At 45.5% G+C, this 15,199-nt stretch overlaps 1 pseudogene; it reads left to right on the top strand.

Moving 5' to 3' along the window:
• Nucleotides 1-14,941, top strand: part of LOC144673220 (uncharacterized) — a 48,370-nt pseudogene extending 33,429 nt beyond the window's left edge.
• Nucleotides 14,942-15,199: the final 258 nt, after the last annotated feature.

The raw sequence follows: 15,199 nt of genomic DNA, 5'->3' as shown, positions 1-15,199 counted from the left end.
AGCCTTGGTGAATTCCTGCAGTGCAGCTTGTAGATGGTACACACTTCTGCAACTGTGCATCAGTGGTGGAGGGAGTGAATGTTTGTGGATAGGGTGCCAATCAGGCAGGCTGCTCTGTCCTGGATGGTGCCAAACTCCTTGAGTTTTGGGGGAGCTGCACTCATCCAGGCAAGTGGGGAGTATTCTATCACATTCCTGACTTGTGCTTGTTGATGGTGAGCAGGCTTTGGGGGCTCAAGAGATGAGTTACTCATCGCAGGATTCCTAGGCTCTAGCCTGCCCTTGTAGTGAAAGCATTGTGAACTGGCTAGTCCTGTTTATTTCTGTGAATGCTTACGGATGACCAGGAAAGAAGGAACACAGAAGTGAAACAGGAAAAACAGATGGGAGTGTTTGGAAGGTTCTGACTCCATTTAGCCAATAATTAATTCTGGAGGCACCAAAAGGAAGGAACACTGAGCAGCGCAATCGGCAGGATGCGAATCTGCGGGGGCAGATCCCAGTGGAGTTCGAATCCATCACCTTAATCACTCAGCCATGACTGGAGACCTCACACTGGTGTAAATGTTGTTCATGTAAAATCATGGAATGGTTACAGCAGAGAATGAGAGCATTCAGTCCCGCCTATTCCCAGTCACCCTACAATTCCTACAGCCTCCCTTGTTCTTCCTACCAAGACAAACCACGTCATAGGTCAAATGCCCCGAGCCTATCCTAAGGGATTTGATGAAACGTCTGAAAGGATGAACCAACAGAAACTTTGGCAGTGATGAGATTCAAATCCACGACTCAATAGAGGCTGCAGCCTAAATCCAGCGCCTTTGACCACTCAAACACGCCACTGCTGGCAATATGATAGCAACTATTGCCTTGAGTGGTATTGGTGCTGAATAAAAACATAACAAACAGCAGCAGAAATAGACCATTTTGTCGCTCGAGCCCCTTACAGTTCCATAAAATCAGAGCCAAGAACAACACATAGAGACCACTCAGCCCGGGTCAGAGGAACAGAGGCCATTCAGCTCGTTGATCCTGCTCCACCATTCAATAAGGTCATGGCTGATCTTGTGGTCTCAACTCCACTTTCCTGTCTGTCCGTTCTGCCCCCTCCCCCCGCAACACCCCCCCCCCCCACCCCACCCCCCAAACCCCTCGCCACCCCCCGCGACCCATGGCCCTGGGCTCACTTGTCTATCAAAACTCTGTTTAATAGTGCCTTGAATAAATTCAATGACCCAGCCTCCGCTACTTTCTGGAGAAAATTCGTCAGACTAACGACCCTCTGAAAAATCTAAACAAGTTCTCTTCATCTCCATCTGAAAAGGGAGACCTCTTACTCTTCTGGAATTAACTCACCTGGTCCCTCTCCCCCACCTTTTCCCTGGACATGCTGCTGATTTTGGTCCAATTCCCTATTGAGTTCCACAACTTAATCTGCCATCCCCACACTCTCAATTTAACCCAGCTGCCAGATCCATCCCTCCCAGATCGCCATGTGGAAATGCATGGTGACCCTGCACTGAAGAACAGGTCCCAGACATACTCAGCTACTTAACAACAGAACAACATGAAGTGATTATTGTGGAAAATTGAATGAGACATTTTAAATCATCAAGACATTAACACACACTCCATAGAGAAACTGACTGTCAAACTATCAGGATAGAATTAAACACACCAGTACCTATCAGAGGGAGTAAAATTAAAGTGAAGAGGGAAATAGAATCTGGATGTAGAAAATATCCACAAGGTGGATGCAGGTGAACAGAGAGCTGGAGAATCTTTAAAGTTCATGCATGAACTTTTGTTTGAGCCAGATGTATTTACGACATGCCAATAATTTAAAATTGTGTGTGATGATCTGCAGGTGGGGAGGACGAATCTCAGTCGATAGTTATCACATTTAGTGGATAAAGTTTTCACATTTATTCTTGGTGGTAGCTCAATGGTTTGTGTTGCTGATTCTGATCATTCTAGTATCTTTAGTATGTTATTTACGGTTTGTCATCAAGAAATTAGGCAAACAGCTGGTAGCTGAGAAATAGTGAAGTTGGTCAGAAATCAGTTGCGAGAAGTCAATAAGGACATTCCCTTACAAAAACAAAAATACCTGGAGAAACTCAGCATATATGACAGCATCTGTGGAGAGGAATACAGCTAATGGTTCGAGTCCATATGACTGCATTCCCTTCTCAGGGTGGAGAGATCTGTAAGAAATCACTGTCTAATAACCCTAAAAAATCTTCAGAAACGTATTGAATATTACAGGAATGGCTCTCCCTCCTCTCTCTATCACTTCGGATCAAAGATTCCTGGCTTGACAAACATAGGACAACATATCCCAATGTTACTTCATAGGGATGGGCTCGGGAGTTAGGGAACGAACTTTGTACTGGTGACTGAAGACAATGGTTTTGATTTTCTCAATTCTTAAAAGGAGCAAATTTCTGCTCATTCACTACTGGATGCAGGATAAGCAGTTTGATAATTTAGTAACGGTGGAGGAATGGAGAGGGATGGTGGTGAGGTAGAGCTGGGCATTGTTAGTCTCCATGTGAAAACTAACACGGTGCTTTTGGATGATGTCACCTCGTGGTAGCATGTAGATGAGAAATAGGAGGGATCAAGGATAGATCCTTTTTTTGGGATGGATGATGATGGTGGATTTAAAGGTGTGAGGAACAGTACCAGAAGAGAGAGAAAAAAACATCATATCAGCATCATATCAAAATAATATCAGCAAACATGGAGAAGTTGAATGGTCAGCAATTCAGTGGGAATAGGGTCACTGGAGCAGAAGGCGAGTCTCATGGGCAAGATGAGCACTGAGGGGCTATGAAGGGAAATAGGAAACTGGAGAAAGATCTGAGTTCAGAGCTCAGACATGGGGGGAGCTTTCGAGACAGTTGACCCGGTGGGCTAGGGGAAAGGAGGGAAGCAGCTGATCGGATTGACTCAATCTTAGTGACAAAGAAGCTCCATGAGCTCCTCACACTTGCTGTTAGAGGTGAGAATGGAACAGACAGTGGAGAGAGAGAGCATTTCAAAAAGAAATGACTTCCGTAGAGATATGAAAAAGACTCGACACACAAGTGCGTTTTACACAAAGCTGATTTATTTGACTTTTATCCAGAATTTTAACCCCATAACTGGGATGGAGTTTATTATCAGCAGAAACAGACCATTGAACATTATTCAGTCCCAAATGTGATTAACAGCTCAATCCAATCACTGTAGTTACTTGTCAACTTGAGTTAATGTTTTGAGTCCATGTGACTTTAAAAGGCCTCATCAGTGTGAACTCACTGGTGTCTGCAGATGGGGCAACTGAGTGAATCTCTTTCCACACTTTGGGCAGGTGAATGGTTTCTCCCCAGTGTGACTGCACCTGTCGAATAAGGTCCCTTGACTGCCTGAACCCAGTCCCACGGTAAGAACATCTGAACGGTCTCTGGTCAGTGTGGGCACGTTGATGGGGTATCAGTTTCCCACACCTTTTAAAGCACTTCTCACACTCTGGGCATTAAAAAAGTCTCTCATCAGTGTGAATGCGCTGGTATCTCAGCAAGTGTGATGATGTCCTGAACATCTTACCACACTGTGAGCAGATGAACAGCCTCTCCCCAGTGTGAATTCACTGTGTTTCAGCAGGTCAGCCCAGGATAGAAATTAAGAGACAGACATATCTCTTGGTTTGAGTTTGCTGTGTGCAAATCCTCCCTTTCTTAAAAGGAGTTTCCAAACACCCGGTGTAAATTCGGCTCTGGGAGTTTTTAAGATAAAGGCAAAATACTGCAGATGCTGGAAATCTGAAACAAAAACAAAAATGCTGGAGAAACTCAGCAGGTCTGACAGCATCTGTGGAAAGAAAGACAGAGTTTCTAATCCGGGTTTGGAGTCCTACACCGGGTGTTTGTGAACCCTCCTAGTCCACCCTCCAGCGCCATTCCTCTCCTGCACTCGCCAGTTTCTCACCGGCTGCATTTTCAATCCTTCATCCCGGCTCCTACACTCACACTGCGCATGCTTCACACTCACTCCGCTCCGCCCCCTCATTCAATCCGATTGGTTGGAGGACCAGACTCTCCCGCACCGCCCGTCACCCCTCCCTCTTCCTATTGGTCCGATGAAGCCGTCAATCACTGAGTTGGAGCATGCGCAGCCGGTGGAGTCAGACGGGTAGACAGCTCCAGCGAGCGGATTTAAAATGCGGATTTTAGAAAAACGAATGCGGACCCAGTGCCGAAAACAAACCCGTGAACATAGAGAGGGCTGGCAGGTGAGTTGGGAAGCTTCATAAACTCACTGTGTTGGCCCCAAACTCTCAATAAGTTGCCTTCGGTCTCGCGTTTGCTCGGCGCTGCGGGGATAAGGCCTGAATTAATGGCCGCCATCTTTATAGGGTCAATATAGCGATGGACGCATGCGCAACCGCCATCTTTCTAGCGGCAAGTGCAACAATGCGCATGTGCGCACCATTCCAAGGAGGGGTGTACAATTTGCTACAGGGCGCATGCGTTGTATAAAGTGACAACACGGCCTGAGGGAGACATTCATCAAATGTGCGGTCGCCGGGACTTTTAGATCAGCAACAATAGAATTGTAAACCCATAGTCACTCATTCGTACAGAATTTAAGCATTGCTTAAAAAAGAGACATGCTGTTGAAGGTTTTCATATTGCACTCATCTGGACAGATGCAAGAAAACCAAATTTCAAAGTGAACAACAATTTATACTGCACGAGGAAAGGGTGATGATTGGTTTGGCCAGTCAGCTCTGATTGGTTAAGGCGTTGCCATGGAGAATACACCAGGGAGCGATCACCCCCCCCCCCCCCCCCCCACCGTGCTTTTGTTTAATTCAACCAAAGGCCCCCAAGCTTGGACATGTTCCTTCTGTCTGCAGAGGACAGGTCCTTGTGCATGAATATATGTAGCTTCCAGCAAGGGGAAGTGAGACACATTACGAGGCTGACTGACTGAAATTTGGTATTCTTGATTTCCTGTTGTGTACAAGATTAAAAAGTTTTGACAGAATGTCTATTTTTTAATCAATACTCGAGTGTTTTAAAGGAGGAAAGTGTGGTAGACAGATGGAGAGATGGAGGAAGAGATTTTCAGAGCTTGCGGCCGAGGGAACTGAAGGCACGGACACTAATGGTGGAACATTTAAAATAGGGAATGTACAAGACCAGAGTTAGAGCAGTGCAGATATCTCAGAGGGTAATGGGGCTGGAGGAGATTACAGAGATAGGGAGGGGCGAGGCCATGGAGGGATCTGAAAACAAGGATGAGAATTTTAAAATCAAGTTGTTGCTTCACTGGGAGCCAAGGCAGGTCAGGAAGCAGAGGGTGTTAGGGCAATGGGCCTCGCTGCCAGTGAAGACACCAACAGCAATGGTGCCAAGTTTGCGGAGCATTGAATGTGGGAGACCAGCCAGGAGTGTGTTGGAATAATCAAGTCTGGAGGTAACAACAGCAGTAATGAGAGTTTCAGCAGCAAATGCACTGAGACAGGGTGAGGTTGTGTGATGTTACGGAGGTGGAAACAGACGATGATGGCACAGATATGAGGTCAGAAACTCATCTCGAGATCAAATGTAACACTGAGGTTGTGAACAGACTGGTTTAATCTCAGACTGTTCCCAAGGCGAGGGATGGAGTTGGCATCTGAGAAATGGAAATTGTTGCAGGGACTGAAAACAGTGTCTTCAGTCTTCTCAGTGTTTAATTGGAGTTAATTAGTCATCAGGAAGAGAAGCAGGAACCGGAATGGGCCATGAGACTGATCCCAGGTTTAACTTAGTTAGAGAGGGAGAGAAGGAAGGAAGGAAACCCTGGGAGGTTTGGACAAACCATCTTCACGATCACTCATTAAATCTCCACACTGTGAGTTTTGAACACAAGGTTAATGTCTGCTATTCTGTCTGGTCGGTCAGCGGGTTTCAGATTAATGACTTGTCACGAGTAATGTCTGAAGTGAATGATCAGAGATATTGTTATCTCCAGTTGTACTAATTTGTTAAAAAGATACTGAAAGAGTTGTCCAAAACTCTCACTGGATTTCAGCACAGGGAGGAGGGAGAGTGTGTGGGACATGGATTAGAGGCTTTGGGGGAACAAGAGAGGAAAAATGTTCCATAGTATCTAGAATTGTTTGTTCTGAGTTTCTATCCTGTCCTGACAGTGATGGCTTTTGTAACTCCTTTTACAGAGAATTAGAAGACCATAAGACATAGGAGCAGAAATTAGGCAATTCGGCCCATCGAGTCTGCTCCACCATTCAATCATGGCTGATAAGTTTCTCAACCCCATTCTCCCGCCTTCTCCCCGTAACCTTTTATCCCCTTACCAATCAAGAACCTATCTATCTCCGTCTTAAACACACTCAATGACCTGGCCTCCACAGCCTTCTGTGGCAATGAATTCCATAGATTCACCACTCTCTGGCTAAAGAAGTTTCTCCTTATCCCTGGGCAATTTTTCACATAGCCAGGTAGGGTAGATGCCAGCGTTGTAGCTGTGCTGGAACAGCTTGGCTAGGTGTGCGGAAGGTTCCGGTGCACAAGTCTTCAGTATTATTGCCGGAATATTGTCAGGGCCCATAACCTTTGCAGTACCCAGTGCCTTCAAGCCATTCCTTTATATCACATGGAGTGAATTGAATTGGCTGAAGACTGGTATTTGTGAATCGATCATCCACTCGGCACTTCTGGCTGAAGATTGTAGCAGATGCTTCAGTCTTATCTTTTGCACTGATGTGCTGAGCTCCTCCATCATTGAGGATAGGTATATTTGTGGAGCCTGCTCCTCGCGTGAGTTGTTTAATTATCCACCACCATTCACGACTGGATCCGATCCGTTGGTGTGGGATCGCCTAGCTCTGCCTATCACTTGCTACTTATGCTGTTTGGCTTGCAAGTAGTCCAGTGTTGTAGCTTCACCAGGTTGACACCTCAGTTTTAGGTGTGCTTGATGCTGCTCCTGGCATGCCCTCCTGCACTCTTCATTGAACCAGAGTTGATCCTCTGGCTTGATGATAATGGTCGAGTGGGGGATATGCCGGGCCATGTGGTCACAGATTATGTTCGAGTACAATTCTGCTGCTACTGATGGCCCACAGCACCTATTGGATGCCCAGTTTTAAGCTGCTAGATCTGTTCGAAACCTATCTCATTTTGCACAGTCGTTGTGCCACACAGCACAATGGAGGGTATCCTCAATGTGAAGGAGGGACTTTGTCTCCACAACGACTGTGCAGTGGTCACTCCTACTGATGCTGTCATGGACAGATGTATCTGTGACAGGCAGGTTGGGGAGGATGAGGTCAAGTATGTTTTTCCCTCTTGTTGGTTCCCTCACCGCCTATGTCATTTGGGACCCAGCCAGCTCGGTCAGTAGTGGTGCTACCGAGCCACTCTTGGTGATGGACATTGATGTCCCTCAGCCAGAGTACTTTCTGTGTCCTTTCCACCTTCAGTGCTTCCTCCAAGTAGTGTTCAACATGGAGGAGCACTGATTCATCAGCTGAGGGAGGGCAGTATGTGGCAATCGAGGGGAGGTTTCCTTGGCCATGTTTGACCTGATGCCGTGAGACTTCATCAGGTCCGGAGTCGATGCTGAGGACCCCCAGGGCAACTCCCTCCCGACTGTATACCACAGTGCTGCCAACTCTGCTGGATCTGTCCTGCCGGTGGGACAGGACATACCCAGGGATGGCGATGGTGGAGTCTGGGACATTATCTGTAAGGTATGATTCCGTGAGGATGACTACGTTGGGCTGTTGCTTCACTAGTCTGTGAGACAGCTCTTTCGGCACTCACCCCCAGATGTTAGTAAGGAGGACTTTGCAGGGTCGACAGGGCCTAGGTCGATGCTGGGTGGTCCGTCCAGTTTCATTCCTTTTTTGTGACTCAGTGGTGGTTTAATACAATTGAGTGTCTTGCTTGGCCATTTCAGAGTCAACCACACATTGCTGTGGCTCTGGAGTCACATCGAGGCTGGACCAGGTAAGGACAACAGATTTCCTTCCCTGAAGGGCATTAGCGAACCAGATGGGATTTTACAACAATAGTTTCATGGTCATCATTAGACTTTGAATTAGGTTTTTATTAAATTCAAATTCCAACATCTGCTGTGGGATTCGAACCTGGGCCTCTGGATTACTCGTGTAGTGACAATGCCATTAATCCATCACCTCCTCCCTACTGGGGGTGATGTGCAGCAGTGTGCATGTGTGTCCGCCATCTTTTTAGGGGAAATGTGCAGCAGTTGTGATCAAATCTGGAGCAATTAAATTTTCAAGTCCGGATTATGGAATTAGAGGAAGTGAAGATATCTCAGAGGGTTGTGAGGCTGGAGCAGATAACAGAGATAGGGAGGGGTGAGACCATGGAGGGATTTGAAAGGATCAGAGGTTTATAATTTAGGTTCTCCTTAACCCCGACCCTTTGTTGGTCAGTGAGCACATGGGTGATGGGTGAACAAGACTTGGTGCGAGTAAGCACACGAGCAGCACAGTTTTGGATGACCTCAAGATTACAGGAAGGTTGAATGTGGGAGGCCAACCGGGAGTGCGTTAGGATAGTTAAGTCTAGAGGTAACAAAGGAATGGATGAGAGTTTCAGCAGCAGATGAGCTGAGACTGGGCTGGAGTCAGGCGATGTTACTGAGGTGGAAATAGGCAGTCTTGGTGATGATGTGGGTATGTGGTTGGAAGCTCATCTTGGGGTGAAATATTTCACCATGTTTGTGAACAGTCTGGTTCAGTCTCGGACAGTTGTCAGGGTGAGGGATGCAGCAGGTGCCTAGGGAGTGGAGTTTGTAGCGGGGACTAAGGACAATGGCTTCAATCTGCCCAGTATTTAAATGGAGGAAATTTCTGCTCATTTAGTAGTGGATTTCAGACAATTCAGGACAGTGTGTGACTTGGAGGGGAACTTGGAGGTGATGGTGTTCACATACACCTGCTACTCTGGTCCTGCTAGGTGGTGGAGGTTGAGGGTTTGGGAAATTCTGTCAAAGTTCTGGTCAAGTTCCAGATATATAAAATCCCTCTGCTTTACCTGGTACCTCTCCCACCTCTATTCCTCTCTCTCTCTCTCTTTCTCTCTTCCCATAGACGCCAGGGTTTTGCTTATACCCAGACTGGGTGGCAGGTTCTCTTCCCTGAAGGACATTAGTGAACCAGTTGGGTTTTTATGACAATCCATCAGCTTGAACAGTCCCTTTTCCCTGTGCCGGCCCCACAAATTACCTGATTCATTCAGCTCAATTTCACAACCTGCCTTTGTGTTTTTGTGGGTTCTCTCTCACTCCCTTTTTTCTGTTTTAAATCAATTTCACAGGGTGTTAGAAGGCGAGGATTTGCAGTCGGGAAACTCAATCCAAACATCACAACAGGATCTGATGCAGTCGCCCAATTTATCGTAACCTGAATGTCGTTGGATTTTGAACATGGAAGGAAAAAGCACCGTTTACAGTGGGGAGAAACTGTACACGTGTTCTGTGTGTGGACGAGGCTTCAATCGATCATCTGACCTGTCAAAACATAAATGCAGTTACAATGGGGAGAAACCATGGAAATGTGGAGACTGTGGAAAAGGATTCAATTATCCATCTGACCTGGAGAGACATCGGCGCAGTCACATTGGGGAGAGACCGTTCACCTGCCCTGAGTGTGGGAAGGGATTCACTACCACCTCCCACCTGCTGACACACCAGCGAGTTCACACTGGGGAGAGGCCATTCACCTGCCCTGACTGTGGGAAGGGATTCATTGATTCATCCAACCTGCGGAATCACCTGGAAATTCACACTAGCCAGAGGCTGTTTACCTGCTCTGAGTGTGGAAAGAGATTCATTCAGTCATCCCACTTGCTGAAACATCAGCGAACTCACAGTGGGGAGAGACCTTTTAAATGTCCAGACTGCGGGAAGTGCTATAAAAGCTCCAGAGACCTGATGTCCCATCAGCTTCTTCACACTGACGAGAGACCTTTTAAATGCTCAGACTATGGGAAGTGTTTTAAAAGTTCTGGGGAAGTGATGTTCCACCAACATGTTCACACTGATGAGAGACCATTCAGGTGTTCTCACTGTGGGGTTGGGTTCAGGTGATCATCTAACCTCACTGTACACCAGCGAGTTTACACTGGGGAGAGGCCGTTCACCTGTTCTGAGTGTGGGAAGGGATTCACTCAGTCATTCCATCTGCTGACACATCAGCGAGTTCACACGGGGGAGAAACCGTTCACCTGCTCCGAGTGTGGGAAGGGATTCACTCGGTCATCCTACCTGCTGACACACCAGCGAGTTCACACTGGGGAGAGACCGTTCACCTGCTCTGAGTGTGGGAAGGGATTCGCTATCTCATCCACCCTGCTGAGGCACCAGCGAATTCACACTGGAGAGAGACCATTCACCTGCTCCAAATGTGGGAAGAGATTCACTCAGTCATCCCACCTGCTGACACACCAGCGAGTTCACAAGTAACTACAGTGATTGGATTTTACTGTCAATCACATCCAGGACTGAATCATGTTCACTGGGGTCTGTTTCTGCAGATAATAAACTCAAGCCCAGTTATCGGGGTTAATATTGTGATTATAAGTCAAATAACTCAGCTCTGTATCAAACGTACTGTATTAAACATATTAATTAAGAGCAGGAGTAGGCCATTCGACCCCTTGAGCCTGCTAAGCCAGTCAATAAGATCATGGCTGATCTGATTGTGGCTTCAACTCCACAAGGAGCCGATCCCCGATAACCTTTACTCCCTTAGCAGAAACATGAAAGTGCTGTGTAAGCAGGCTAAGTTCTTGTTTTCTTGCAGTTTAGACAGGGTAAATTCACACTCTGTTGTGAGAGCTGAGTAGTTAATTCGCTAATTGGTTGAATCTGGTTATTCTAGCCCCTGTTTAGTTGGCTATAAATACAGGCCTCTTCAGAGCAGCTAAGGCAAACGAATGCATACTTGGAGTTTGGTGAGAGAGGGAGTTTGGTGAGGTGAAGGGAGGAGATGTTCATTTCCTTTTTTTATGTTTCTCACACTGTTGGAATTGGTTCTTGCTCTACCACAGGGAAAGTTTGGTGAGTAACTGGTGTGTGGTTAAGGCCTAGTCTATTCTTAAGGTTTAAAATAGTATTCAAATTGGAGGTAAAGTTAATAAATATATTAGAAAGCATTATAAATAGGTGATTAATATAATTGAGTAATTATTTAAAACACATTAAGGATGGCAGGACAGGTGATGTGTCAATCACAGAATCACAGAATTATTACGGCACAGAAGCCACAGATGCTACAAACCTTCCTCAAGCCCTAAAAATATCCATTGGCCATTACCCTCTGTTTCCTATTACTCATCCAATTTTGTATCCACGTTGCCACTGTCCCTTTTATTCCATGAGCAATTAGTTTTCTTACAAGTCTGTTGTGTGGCACTGTATCAAATGCCTTTTGACAGTCCATACGGACCACATCAACAGCATTAACCTCATCAGCCCTCTCTGTTACCTCTTCAAAAAACTCCAGCAAGTTAGTTAAACATGATTTCCCCTTTTGAAATCCATGCTGGCTCTGCCTCAGCAACCCACATTTTTCTATGTGACTGCTAATTCTATCCCATATAATTATCTCTAGAAGCTTCCCAACCACTGAAGTTAAACTGATTGGTCTGTAATTGCTGGGCTTATCCTTACAACCTTTTTTGAATAAATGCATAATGTTTGCTATTCTCCAGTCCGCTGGAACCTCCTCTGAGCCTAGGGAAGACTGAAAGATTATGACCAATACCCTTGTAATTTCCACTCTTACTTCCTTCAATATCTTTGGTTGCATCTCATCCGGTCCCAGTGCCTTGACAACCTTAAGTACTGACAGTTTATCCAACACTTCCTCCTTATCAATTTTGAATCATTTTAGTGACAAAGTTTCCTCCTCTATCACCGTGGCCTTGGTAGCATCTGCTTCCTTCGTAAAGACAGATGCAAAGTATTCATTTAACTCCTCAGCCATGCCTATTGCCTCCCTGTGCAAATCCCCTTTTTAGTCCCTGATCAGTCCTATTTTCCTTTGACCATCCTCTTACTATTTTTGTCTCAGTAGGAGACTTTGGGATTCCTCTTTGTCTTGGCTACCAGTCTTCTCTCATAATCCCTCTTTGTTTCTCTTATTTGCTTTCTCAGCTCCCCTCTGAACCTTCTGTATTCAGCTTTGTTCTCTTTTGTATTTTTTACATGACACCTGTCATAAGCACACTTTTTCTACTTAATCTTGATTTCTATCTCCTTTTTCATCCAGTCAGCTCTAGATTTGTTTTCCCTACCTTTCCCTTTGGAGGAATTATACCTTGACTGTGCATGAACCATTTCTTCTTTGAAGGTAGCCCATTGTTCAGCTGCAGTTTTTCCCACCAACCTTTGGTTCTAGTCTATCCAACCCAGCACCGTTCTTGCCCCATTGAAGTCTGCTCTCCCCCAGTTAATAATTCCTACTCTGAATTGCACATTGTCCTTTTCTAACATCATCCTAAATCTTACTATACAATGATCACTGTCTCCTAAATGTTCCCCCAATGACACTTGATCCACTTGGCCCACCTCATTTCCAAGAATCAGGCCCACCTCATTTCCAAGAATCAGGCCCAACAGTGCATCCTTTCTTGTTGCACTGGACACACACTGCTGTAGAAAATTCTCCTGAACACACTCTAGGAAATCTTGGTCCTCTCCACCCTTGACACGACCATTGTCCCAGTCTACATTCAGGTAATTAAAGTCCCCCATTATAATTGCTCTGTGATGTCTGCATCTCTAATTTCCCTGATGATTTGTTCCTCTGCATGCTTCCCAGTGGTCTATCGACACCAAAGAGTGTAATTGCACCTTATTTGTTCCTTAGCTCTAGTCAAATTGATTCTGCCCTTGAACCCTCTGGGACATCCTCTTTCTCCAGCATTGCAACGCTCTCCTTAACCAATACTGCCAGCCTTCCACCTTTTCTTCCTTTTCTATCTTTTCTGAACATCTTTTACCCGGGAATATTTAACACCCTGTCCTGCCCTTCCTTGAGGCAGGTTTCTGTTATCGCCACAACATCATATTTCCACATGGCAATCTGCGCTTGTAACTCCCCAATCTTATTTACTATATTCCATGCATTCACATACATGCACACTAACCCTGATTTAGTCATTATGACTTTCTCCCTCAGTCCGACTCCAACTATTAACTGTTGATTCTATTTTCTCGTGCTATCGGTCTCTCCCCGTATTTTGTGCACCCTGGTATTCCTCTCTAATGCTCTCTCCTGGTTCCCACACCCCTGCCTAGTTAGTTTAAAGCCCCCGCCCCAATGGCACTAGCAAAACGCCCTGCAACAAACTCAGTCCCGGCTCTGTCCACGTGCAACCCGTCTGGCTTGTACAAGTGCCATTTTCACCAGAGCCAGTCCCAGTGTCCCAGGAATCTAAAGCCCTCCCTCCTGCATCATCTTTCCAGCCACACATTCATCTGTCTTATCCTCCTATTTCTGTACTTACTTGCACGTGGCACTGGGAATAATCCAGAGATGACTACATTTGAAGTCCTGCTTGTTAGTTTTTGACCTAATTTTCTACCCTCCATAAACTGAGTTCATCCAAAACTGCTGCCCGTGTCTTAACTCATGGCAAGTACCAATCCTCTATCTCCCACGTACTTGCTGACCCATTTTGGCTCCGAGTCAAGAAATGTCTTTATTTTAAAATTCTCATCCTTGTGTTCAAATCCCTACATGCCCTCACCCTCCCTATCTCTGTGACCTTTTCAAACCCCATGATATCTCTGCTCCTCTAATTCTGGCCCCTTGTACATTCCCAATCAGAATGGCTCCACCATTGGTGACCGTGGTTTCAGTTACAAAGGTCCCAAGCTCTCGAATTCCCTCCCTAAACCTCTCCGCCTCGATCTCACTTTCCTCCTTCAAGACCCTTCTTAAAACCTACCTCTTTGACCAAGTTTTTGGTCATCTGACCTAATCTCTCCTTATGTGGGTGAGTGTTATATTTTGTTACATAATTCTCCTGTGCGATGTTTATGTTGAACTGCTATATAAATATAAGTTGTTGTTGTAGTAGTCCATACATAGAAAGAGACAAACTCCTCTTGTATATTTCACCCTGATATTTTTTTCTCTGGAACATTTTATTATGAAGCTACACAACTGATGTGAATTAAATTTGTGATGGTAAAAATATATTCACCCCGTCAGGGAACTGAACTGCGTTGACCCACACAGAGGAACACACAACAGACATATACAGTGACAGAGTCCTAAGGAGAGACAAACAGCCAGAAAACAAGGATGTCACCAACCTGGCCAATTATTGTTCCATTTCAGACTGCAAATTTAATGAACGTTTGGGATGACTGGAAATAAGAAACACTGGGAATTTGGATGGTTTTTATTCTGTTTAACTGATAATTAATTCTGCGATTGGTTATAATCAGGAATGATGAGAAGAGGAGTTGACAGGTTTCCAACCTGCGTGAGGAGAACCCACTGGATTTCAAACCCATCGCCTTAACCACTCGACCACAACTATTTGGGAAGGATGATAGAATGGATACGGAGTGTTACAGAGAAAAACGGTATTCGGTCAATCCAGTCTGTGCCCTTCCCCCACCCTTTCCTGGTCACCTGTAATTTACTGTCTCTGTCTCTCCTCATTCTCCCAACCAGAATGAAACACTGCACAGCTCAGCTGCCCCTTGCCCACATGAAGAACTTTCTGGAACAACCTAGCAAAGCAAACCACCCAAAACTTTAGCAGTGGTGGGATTCAAACCCACACCTCCAAAGAGACAAGATCCTAACTCCAGTACCATACACTGCTCGGCCACATGACCACGTTCACATCTGGAACATTCAAAATGACTAATAAAATCATGAAAGATGTTTTGTTGTGAGCTGTGTTATTTGGTAGAATTAGAGCGAAGTGCGGGATTGAGCCAGAGCCTAAGTCACCCACTTAAAGGAATGGAAGAGGGGGAATCTTGTCACGAATGTAGTGTTGTGATGTGGTAGATTTTGTAAAAGAAACTAACATTTCTTTTAAATGGGCGCAAGGAACCTTAAAAATAGCTGCTAAAGGTCACCTGACCTTTTACAACTGCAATATTTGCCAAGCTTCTAGGAGGCTTCAAGTAAATTGGA

The sequence above is a fragment of the Cetorhinus maximus genome, unplaced genomic scaffold, assembly GCF_964194155.1.
Source record: "Cetorhinus maximus unplaced genomic scaffold, sCetMax3.hap1.1 HAP1_SCAFFOLD_316, whole genome shotgun sequence".
In the NCBI taxonomy this organism is placed as follows: Eukaryota; Metazoa; Chordata; class Chondrichthyes; order Lamniformes; family Cetorhinidae; genus Cetorhinus; species Cetorhinus maximus.
Note: the sequence above shows the minus strand (reverse complement) of the source record. Positions and strands in the feature narration are given on the sequence as shown.